Source organism: Seriola dumerili, unplaced genomic scaffold (assembly GCF_002260705.1).
Source record: "Seriola dumerili isolate Sdu_G_001 unplaced genomic scaffold, Sdu_1.0 BDQW01000331.1, whole genome shotgun sequence".
NCBI lineage: Eukaryota > Metazoa > Chordata > Actinopteri > Carangiformes > Carangidae > Seriola > Seriola dumerili.
In genome coordinates, this window is record NW_019174586.1 from 11,345,155 (window position 1) to 11,357,165 (window position 12,011).

Here is a 12,011-nt window from a genome sequence, read left to right on the forward strand (position 1 = left end):
ATTTATTCTTTATTTTGTTCCAACTTGAGTTTTCATGCGTGCGACTTCGTGTTAGTGTCAATTTAGTGACAAAAACAACAGCGACAACAACAGAAGAAGAAGTTATTTCTACCTGCAGTGCAGTTCTATGTCTTATACCAACATGTGTCCAGATGTGGACTGTGGCCGCCGCGCTCGGCCTCACAGCTACAAACAAAAGACTGTGAACTTAGCGTTTCAAATCAAAGATGACGTGTTTTATTCTTTACTTTCATTATGTAACTCACTGTAATTCAAACCATGAGTTATGTTTGCATGAAGCTTTAATCTGCTTTACAAACATGAAACTGCAAAATTTAGGGATGACGAGGTTATGAACGACTTTCCTCCAACCCCGACCACACCTTAACTACCCTGCAGTTGTAATATATTGAGGGAATGTACAACAGAAAAATGCTGGCCTGGATATTTGCAGGTACGTGACTCTCAATATAAACGTCCCATATCTGATACACTGATCCAGGATTATGTTTCCCCAGGAATGTATTTTGCAAATGTTTGATGCAGCTGCTTTTCATTGGATCTAATGATTTTTATTATTATTTTTGAATGTGACTGGGTGTGGAGGCATTTTAATGTTGGCTTGTTTATTCAGTATTCGTGCGTACGTTGTGCCAACCTTCAAAGGTGGTTTTAGTGTCCCAGGTGCTTTCAAACCCGTATTCAGGTGCTGTTCTCCGGTGATCCGATCACCTCAGATACATTTTAGTGTCGAGTGTGAACAGGGCATCAGAAATGTTTTGTAGAACAGGAAACTCCAATCTGCATTTTTCCCACAGACTCTCAGCGACTTTGAAAACAACAAGACAAAACAAAAAAAAAAAAACACACAACACTTGAACACATCAGTCAACTTCGTGTCCCTTTTTTTTTTTTTTTTTTTTTTTTGTGCCTCCACTGGATCGACAGTCGGTGTGCGGCGGCCGTGGCACACCCCCTCAGTGACCACATCCGCCATAAGCAGCCAGAGATGAAACGATATGGAGATTATCAGGACAAAAAGCCTCCCAGCTTGTCACGGGATGCAGAGCGTATTGTACATCCACATGTATTGAACACAAACCTGTCACCGTCTGTGACAGCCCCATTCATCACACACAAAGCCAATCCTGTCAGCAGCACAATGCGCTCTATCTGTCCCTCCTCCCTCCCCCTCTTCTAAGTGACAGCATTGAAATGAACATTAGGACACCCCGGGTATGTATTCAAATGATTTGTTTTTCTGCCTTCCAATGAAGCCAATTTCCAGAAGCTAATAAACCTGGGAATTATTCATCTCAGAAAAAGGGAAGGGCTTTGTCTCACTGAAACATCACATGGTCCCGTGGGTGGTCGCCATGGAGGTCGGTGAATCTGTTGTTTCAGATCAAGGGGATTAGAGTTTAACAAACAAACAAAAAAATCCTCACAGACGAAACAGGAACTAATGACATCATCTGAGATCCATGTTAGTGGGTGGGGGGAGGGTGGGGGGGGGTTACAGGAAGAGGTCACTACGAAGCCAATTATAGAGTCTCTAAGTTGTGTAGTTAGTCTCGTTGACCTTTTATCTTCAGTGTTGTGCACAGACTTTTGATTTTGATTGTGTGCATTTATCCTAAAGGTCACGACAGTGCGGCCCGGGGTCGATCAGAGAGGCTCTCGTGCTGCATCTTTGAATCATTTGACCCACAGATTTTCACACAGGTGATTGGTGTTGTCACTAGTCTTTCATACATGTAAAACAGAGGGATATTAAACATGCTGTAAAGAGTTTTACACACTTTGAGATCATTTTCTTTTCCTGTTCGCCCTAATGGTTTTCAGCACCTAGAAAGTATCTGTATTTGAATGGACATGGAGGAAAACAGCTGTTTTTTTTTGTGATAAATGATTTATTGTATAAATAAGGAAATACAAAACGCCACACAAAATGCGAGATGAAACATATGCAGAGTAGAGCAGCCTATGTCAGGTATGCTAACATACCCGGAGCCCTCCCAGCTGCATCCCCAACGAAGACAATAGCACAGAATAAAAGGGAATGGATATTTCTCAGCTTTAGTTCTGCACAAAAGTGTTTTTTATATTTTTATTTTAAGCATATTTTCACTTTCTGTTTATGTTGTGTGAAATTTATACCATGAAAAGTGATGTTGCATTAGTTAGTAGCAATTCCTGTTGCATATACAGACAAATACAGTTTCATCGTCTATCACCAGAAAGAGAATATGTTGTTTATTCCTTCAGCATCATGACGACGTCCGTCTGGTCCAGGTTGACTTACAGTTTCCGGAGGAGTGGTCTCAGCCTCTTCAACCTACGCGCACATATCTCAGTTACTCAGGTGAATTCATTAGCTCGCCCGCTCAGCTGATCCAAGAGCATGGAAATCATAGTGATGAGTAAATGAATTCAACGTTGATTGCTAGATTGCAAGTTATTTCTTATGTTCACACACATTTATTATTAAAGCCCTCTCCGTTGTTGCTTAACGTAACCAAGAAGATGACTTCCACCTCCGGAGCAGCTCTCACAGTCCCGTCTGCAGTCTGTCCTGGTGGCAGTGGAAGTCTACAGCATGTGTGTGAGACTTGTGTGTCTGTGTTCATAGCTGTTTTCTTGTGTGCAGGGGTTTGTGTGTGTGTGTGTGTGTGTGTACGTCCTGAGTCAGCACAGTCTCAGTAATTACCCATAGATCCAGAGGCAGAGGGGCTTTGCAGCGCTGACAGGGGGAGCATCATTTCCCGAGTGTTCCCGGGAACCGCAGACCGCAATAACGCTACTCAACAGGCCCATCAACTTGATCCACATCACATTTTCACACAATTGCAAACGCCTAACCTATTTATGCTGTAAACAATAGCGGCGAGCTAATAAAACAACTCATTGCTGTGTGTGGATGTAATCCAATGAAGTGCCTTCTTAAATAATGTCTCTTGTACTGTACACAATATCGGGCAAAGAAACATTGGTCCCAATAGTTCTTTGATGAACATAATGAGACTTTTTCAATAACACGCTCATAAAGAATGTATGAATTCAGGCAGAGCTCGGGCCGGCGCTGTCGACGAGCTCTGCCAAAATGTTGGCTTCACTTTGTGTCACTGTCCCGTGAAGCTGAAACGGTCCAAAAATCTCAGAGCGCCGCTCTTATCGATGGCGACTCGCAAACCTTATCACACGGGCTGATCTGACGGCTTATTGACATTTAAACATCAGCTGTTGTTTGTCTTGAGGCTGTGACACCCACTGGGAGCTGACAGACACCAAAGGTCTCTCAGCTGAATGACATTTGATTGGATAATGTCTGGCCCCACGGACTGTTATTGCTCATGTTTTGAAGGTATTGTTTGTGTAGATATTAAGATAATCTTGTTTTCATCTGCTCTGTGGAACATCAGGGTTTATAATCTGAGCGCCACTTACAGAAAAACTCATCAGAAATGCTGCAGATTTTGGTCACAAACTGGACACACATTATCTTCAGGAAACCACAAGAACATTGCATCGTATTCTGCAGTTTTTCTTTTAGTAATTTAACATTTTAAACTCATCTTCATCTCCCTGACACGACTGAAACAGCAAATTAATACAGTTAATACATCTTCATCTCGTCAGTCTGTTCCATTACGAAAGTGAAGGAAGTCACTGAAATACAGTCAATTTTTTGCACAGTTCACTTAATGGGGAATTCTTGTTTATTACAGCCTCTGCGTTGCTTTCTGAGTTGTTACCATCATTTATATCAGTCAAAATAAGATTCCACTTGTCAAAAATAATTGCTAATATCTATATATATAATAATAATTGTCACATAGGGCAAGAAAGCAGTCAGATGATCATCCAGGTCTGAAACACACCGTCAGTTTAACCAGGCTTATTCAGAAGGAAACAAAGGTGAACCCTCCTCAGTTCTCTCGCTCAATAAGAAAACATTTCAGGTTCACGCACTTTCAGCTTTACCTCCGAATGAATTGGTTTCCATTGACGGGCTAAACTGCCGGTTTGTTTACTACCGGTCTGATCTTAGCCATTACTTTGATGGGCTTAAGAGGTAATTAAAATAAGACCCAAGTTATAATAACAGATAGAAATAACACCAGCATTGGGAAGGTTACTTTTGAAAATGTAATAGGTTACAGCTCACCTGCGCTGTCTGCAGATCTGACGAAAAAGACGCACATTTTATTTCATGAAAGGGCTTGAAAAAATAATTGGAGTAATTTTTATTATAATGAAATACTTTAAGGTTTTAAAGGTGCTATAGTTGAACGCGTTACCTCTACATCATCTGTTCGTTCAAGACTAAAAGGATATATCAATAAAGTTTAGCAGCTTCGACCTGGGCTCACCTGGTTGGTCTGTTACTACCAGAAATAAAGAACAGGTACTCCTTATACAGCACTTCATTGTACTCTGACCACAAACATTTCCACTGAGCTATTGGAGTGAGCTCATTTGGAAGTCAGTGCACTTTTCCCTGGTGAATACATCCATGCCCTTCCCCCCCTTTGCGCTTTTATTTTTAATTAACCTCTCAAAGATACTCTGTTGTTGCTTCCTGTGTCTGTGCCAGCGAGGTTAATGATTTCACCAGTCCAGGGAGACACTGCAGAGGACAGATCAATGCACCTCAATTCCCTGCGCCTCATGTTCAGTCTCAGCTGCCGGACCACAGTGAAAAGGAGCAAGGGGCCGATACTGATTGTGCAGCAGTGGACACCTTCCCTCTGACACGCGTGCAGCGTTCTGCATGTCAACAGACGGACAAGCACACGAGCATATACACGGCTAAGTCGAGACGTACACACACAAACATACACACTTAAAACATATTAAATACCTGCGGAGGCACAGAGACAGATACACTTTGCAGCAGTATAATTAAAACATAATGTGAATCTAAAGTCACAAAACTCCTGCAAAGACAAACAAAGCTGCTGCTCGTGTAAATACTTATATTATGATCATGTTACAGGCAGACAAATATGAAAATGTAGGTCACTGGAGGAAAAAAAGAGATTTTTCACTAACTGTGTGGCACACATACTTAAAGGTCCCATATAGTAAGTAAGTATGTCCATGTGTCGTTTGATTATAGATCAGGTCTAGGTTCTTTATTAATACTGTGAAAGTATCAAAGCCTCAGTCCACAGAGAAATGCACACAGCCTGTATTCAGAAACTGAGCCTTAAAACCAGCCGTCAGGACTTCTGGAACTTTGTGATGTCACAACAAGTCACCACCCAAGCCCCGCCCACCTTGACCCACTGTCCAAACCTTGCAGGATTTGGTTTCTCTGAGTGTTTATTTGAAATCTTCTGTATTTTTATTCAATCACTCAGAAAACAGTCAGCCAATCATAAGAGGAGTCTCAGAGTCTCCTCTCTTCTGATTGGCTCACTGACCTGTTGTTACTAGAGCTCCAGAGAGAAGCCTGAGAGAGGAGATGTAAAACTACACTGAGATGGTTTTTGGTTCTTAAAACTACAAATATGTCTTCTTACGGATCAGCACTTCAAATAAAACGCAGGAGAAGAGGAAAATATGGAACCTTTAAATGTCCATCTGGATCTGGACACACAGAGCTCCTTGTATTTAACATCAGTTAATCAATTCTGTTAAACAGCTGGAGAAGTGGGAAACATTGCTATTTGTAGTCGACAAAGTTTGAGCTCTATCACAAAGTGTCGCCATCATGCTGCTAATTTGATTGGAGATTATCATATGGCATTAAAAAATAAATAAATAAAGGTACCAGCATGTTGTGATGCCATGTTTAAAAAGCCCAAATCCTATTCTTACTTTTATTTTGAACTAATGTTGAAATGTAGCTTCTAATTTTGACCTTCAAAAAGTGACTTTTCCTGACAATGTAGGGTATTATTGGTATAAATACAGGTGGTTTTCAACATTTTATTAATGTCTTCAAAGTGAGCCAAAGCGGGCAGCTGTTACATCAGCAGACAAACTGTCTGAATGTTGTTTATATCTTTTCTTATTCCTTATACGTAGATGCAAAGTGAACTACCAGGCTGAAAAGCTGCAAAACAAAAAATGCAGAATGTGTCCAGATGTTAAACTAGATCAAATGTGATAATCAGTTAGAAGTGAATTAGATACACGTTTGAGTTTTAAATAAAAAAAAAAACAAAAAAAACTTTAAAGCTTTAAACTCTCTGTAATCCTTTAATGAAGACTTAAGAAAACAGGCCCTAATTAATTGTGAATCTGTCAATACTGAGTGGGAAAGCGTGAGGTTGTGTTTACTCATTTACACGTTCAGTGAAGGATCATTGACTTTACGTCGGCGCAGATGTTTATTTTTAAATGATATTGATCCAGAGGTAATAATGACCACCTCTGGGAAACATGCCATTAAGAAGTCACATTGATGAGGAGCTGAGCTGCTTTTTCTTCAACTGTTTTTGTTTTTTTTTTGACAATAAACATAAATATATAATTAGGAATAACACTTCACATGATAATGCATTTTGGGGAATTTCAAAAAACTGGTTCTCGCTGCATGGAGAGAGGTTGGTTTGTGTTTATGTGTGGCACTTCCTGCCACCCGCCCTTTCCATATTTACATGCATGACTGGAAAAATGTAAGATAAAAGCAATAAAGAATTGAGAAATTTTATTCCACGATATCTCAAACAAAAAACAAAAAACAAAAAACTGCGCTCACATGGAAATGAAGGAATTCAAGCTCGGAGGAGACCGAACCTCTGCTGTATCTCCCTTTGGACACGAATAACTGTGAAACATTATGAAACAGCGTATGATAGAGCCGTTAAAGCACCAGAACTAACTTGGCCAGCTGACAAGAGGAAGGGTGCTCCCTGTTGAGTTCATCTCAGCACGTCTCCATGACTATCTGTGAAACACTCACTCTTCCACTCACAATAACCCCTTCCATCTCTCCGCTCCCTCCCTCCTTCCCCGGGCCTTGATATGTAACAGAACTCGGAGGGAAAGATGGAGTTGACGTACATAATCAGAGCCGGGCCTTTCCCCCCCATTGCGTCTCCATCAAACCATCGCTAGCGAAACCACGGCCATCATTCCTTGCTCGTGAACGCTTTTGAAACATCAAAACTGACCGACCGTAGGGAGCCAGGACACTAAAAACAGCACAGTGCTGCAGGTATGCAGCGTTCTGGCCCGGGCTCTGAACTGACCCCACGCTGCGCTCCGTTCACATTTGGATGTCTCTATCTGTGGAAAATTCACCCCTTCCCCGCCTCGACCTCCTATCCCCCACTCCCCCGCCTCCTGCTAGCGTGGAGCTGGCAGCCAGGATGCATCAATCACTGCACGCCAGGGGGATGACATCATGGCGCATTGGCAGGGCTATCTAAGCAGGGACAGGGAGTTTTTCAGAGGGCTAACAGAGATAAATACAACTCCTCTTGGTTTCATCCCTCTCCATGAGAACCTCGTCTTTATCAAGGCTCGAGGACGACGGGCCTGACTCGTGTCCTCTGCTTTTGGCCCCCGCTCGCCACTTTTCTTCCCCCATATTCGGCCGCCTGTCATTCGTTTTCATCAGCAACAAACTTTGCTGCCCCGCAGCTCATGTTTGTGTCTCAGAGAATAAAGTTTAATGACGCGGGAGCGCAGCCGATTTCTGCTATGTGCAACACGAGCTCAGGGAAGAAGACCCACCAAGATGATCAATAAATCCCCTCCGCGAAATAGTCCGCTAAATTTTACCCATCATCAACGCACACTTCTCGTTAAATGCTCGACATTACAGTTCACTTAGAAGCTGCTTGATTTATTGAGGAAGAGGGTAAGGATAGCGAGCGCAGTGTTTGCAGCAAAGAAATGTCGACGTTCGCCAGATTGTATCACAAACCAGCTGGAATGATGTTGATGTGAAAGTGAAAACATTCGTTATCAGCTGCTTGGTATTTCAGTGAAGGCAGGTTGCAGTAAACACACACACTGAAACGTGCAGTGGCTGTGACGTACCAGGTTATTACTTATGTGCATTGTTACTTTATATGGTTCTTTTGTTTTTGTTATTTTTACGTTGCACGCTCTCTAGTCTCTCTGCAGCTGAACGCAGGGACACGCACGCAAACACATTTTAATCCCGCTAATCCGAGGTAACAACATAACACGCCTCTTCTCCTGAGCACTCTCATAAGAGCATGACTGACAGAGGAGAAACTGATATGGGAGAGAAAATCTGGTTTTGCTTTCGCCCCTCGTCTCTCTTTTGGCCTGTGAGAGCCAATAAATCCCACATCCAGGGCTATTAGATTGACAGAGCTGAGCGCCGTTTGATGTTCAGATGTCTGAGAACAGCCTCTGTGCATTCCAGGGGCCAAATGCAGTTTGGCTGTCATCGGTGGGCCTAACTTTTGGACATCGGTGGCATGCATGTTAATTATCCGTGCCTTTGACAATTACGCGTCGGAGATAATGCTTATCTTTTCACCTTTTCACCTGCACTGAAACGGCTGCACGGCCGCGCTGTCGTCATAAAGATGCCCATGACGGGCATGCCTCAGCCGTGCAGTCAGTCACGCCGCTTTGTTGGAAAGGAAGATAAATCATTAACAAAAACAAAACTGTGGCGTCATAAAATTTTTTTTAAAAAAGTGGGAAATTCAGCTAATCTTTGGGCTGATACATGCTCTAAAAATACAGCGTTAATGGAGCAGGGTAATGCATTTTGGCAGAACGCCTTCACGATAAACACGTCAAACGAAACATAACAAAGCATCCTGAAATAATCAAGTAAAGATAAATCCTTGCAAGAGGAACCAATAGGGACAACATAAGGTAATGCATTCACAGTCCAATGTTTGATAAGAGGGAACAACTAAATGAATTTTTTTTACTGTAAGTCAAGGCTACATGCATGTAGCCAAAAAAAAAATCTAGGCTGAACGAAAAATGTAACGGTTACGTCTCATGAAAAAAAGGAGAGAGAGAAGACAATATGTCCTCAAAAGTGGGAAGCCTAATTCTCTGCGCCCAACTCCTTGTCCAAGCTGGACAGCGCTCCGGATAATAAATTACCCTCTCAAGTACACCGTTGAGGTTTTAAGCACAGCGATGAGGCCAAGGGAAAAGGGAAAATCGTGTGACCCGACGACCTACAAACTCTTAACCCCTGGCCTGAGTCCTGGGCGCCTCCCTGAGAGCTCTCAAAAAAGCCTGAGTCAAACATCACATTTGGACTTTGTCTCCGTGACCTTTACACGTGCTGTCACTCCAGGTTCTCGCTGTTCCCCTTCATTTCAGTACACTACAGGGGAGGGGGAGGGAGAGAGGAGGAAGAGGAGGAGAGATGAGAGCCACTGAGGATGGATAGTCTTGGTGATTAAAATTAAACACACCCCCTCAGGAATTTTCTTGCCGATTCTCATTATTTCCGCATTATTTTCTTTCTCCCTCTCTCTCCCCCTCCTTCCTTCCTTCCTTCCTCTCCTCTCCTCTCCTCTCCTCTCCTCTGCATTCGCCGAAGACGGGGAGAGGTAGTGAACGAGTGAGAGACATGTTGACAAGAGGGTGCTAAGTGGATTTGAGTTATGGGCAGTTGGGCGATGTGTTTGTTTAACCATCTGGTAGCAACTCCCTCTGTTTTGTGATGGAGTGCCTGTGGAGGGAAGGAGTCCAGTCCCAATATGGATTTGTACACACACACACACAAACACACACACACACACACACACACGAACGCTGTTGATTTGACAGGGTCAAGCTAAAGGAGAGCAGCCGACAGGAGTGATGCACTTCTGATGAGCTCACTTCCAAAATATTACACACCGTTTTGTTAAAAAATTACCTTCATTGCCGTGAAAATTAAATTAATCCTGTGGTGTCCTTGAAATATCACTCGCTCCGTGAACTTTATCCTTTAACAACCACATTTTGTTTTCATTTTGTGCTTTTTTTTTTCCGCCAGAGTGCATTTTTCCTGTAGAAGAGTGATACATCAAGAGAATGAGATCACCAGACGTCTTTAAGAAAGATGTCAGCACAAGAAGCTCCCTTTGATATCAACAAGAGACACACATATAGACGAATACACACACAGAAACACAAAACACTGTGATCTGCACACACAGTATCAAACACTGTGTCAAAGAATCCCAGTTATCATTATCCGAGGTTTCTTCTTATTGAATCTGGTGTGTGGCGGGGGGGGGCTTCGTGTGGTTGGACCCTCTCTTTGTGCGCAAAGCATTGTTCATCTTCAGCAATTACACGTGCGGTGGCAGTAACCGAATTAGGCTCCTCTTATTGAAGCGGTGACATGGAGTTCTGAAGTAATTACGCCGCCTTTTAATAACGCGCCCGGCAAATTCACTTTTTAATCTCAGCGTCCTGAATTATTAAGCAGCTGTTTCCCCTCTTCGCTCCAGATCACTTCCTCTCAGAGGCCGACCGCCCAGCGCCGGCAGACAAGCATGTAAAGGTGTTTTCAGACACACTGTAAATCTCCTCCGTTGAAGCTGAAATAAAACACGAACGGGTTACCTGCACGGTAGAAATTCAGACACAGCAGCACACAGGTAGATTCTAGCTGTGCATTATATTTCTGAGAGAGAGAATGTGTTTATTTCTACATAACACTTTCATTGTGAGGAAATGGTGACTCTAACCAGTTTCAAATACCACACAACATTTTTTTTTAAATATGCCAATTTGCACTTATTTGTTAATTCTAAATGAATAAAATGGGTTAAAAAAATAAACATGGTGGCCATTAAGTGAACTGCAGTCAACATCCTGTTGTTCGGCATGAACGAGCATCGGCCAAAAGCAGTGATGTGATGGACGACTACACAAGATTAGACGTGATCGAATGGCACCATGTTGATAGATGAGGTAGCTGAAGTTACACTGTTATTATAGTTGGTTATAAAATATATTTTAGACTATATTTAACTTCCAAAACATTATGTTTTTTTAAAAAAAAAAAAAGATATAATATAACAGTTTTATCAGCTGTTGTTGACCCTAGTTTCCCCCCCGACATTGGTCATGTTCCCGTTTGGCCAGACGGGCGTCATGAGATAAAACTTTTCTTTTTTTGTGCTTATGTGCCGTTTGTGTTGGAGTCTGTTGTGCTGGGAGTTTGTTGATGTTAGCGTGTTCGATTTCTAAGCTAACATTAGCTAGTGTTGCAAACTGTTGGCAGTGTAGGGAGGCATCATGGGAAGGGCGCTCACAAGTCACGAGCATTAACATCAGATGCTTTTGATTTTCCCACAAACTTCAGCCCCGGTACTTTAGATAGAAATCAGTCCACATGCTGTGATAGGAAAAGTTGGGGAAAGTCTCATTTTTAAGTTACGTTACGATCTGTTCTCACATTGGTAATAAAAAAGTGATTAATACGTGCAAATTGCTTCACGTTCTTACATACAGTGTGGATGGCTAGCTCACCTTTATACTATAGCTTAATGCCAGTCAAACTCTAATTATTTATTGTTTAACAGGAACGATGCACTACACATTTATTGGAGCAGAAACAGCTTAAAAACTAATTTTCACCTGCAGCATGTCAGAGGTTTTTTTTTTTTTTTAATGGAAATCGTTGCTCTGGAACACGATTCAAAAGAAATATTATGGGTCAAAGTAGAACTGGATGTTCTGAGGCTTATATCTAATTTGAACCAGGTCACTAACCTACATTAATTATTTTAACTCAAACTCCTAAAGCAGCTTAAAAAAAAAAAAAAACCTATGCAATCTCAACATGCAGAATATTTTACAAATCTACAGTTAATATCTTGTTGCTGTCACCGAGCACGTCTTACAGAAAGTGGTTGTCAGAGGGAAGTTGAGAAGTCGGCCCATTTCGTTGGGTTTAGATAGTCATTTCGTCAGCATGGTCCAAGTCGTGTCCAAGTCAAAGAGTGTCAACTCTAGAAAACCACCAACCAATTTAATGTTCACTGTTTTGTTCCAGAGGAAAAAAGTAAAACAGGCCGGTGGGCAGGACCGTATATATTCTTTCC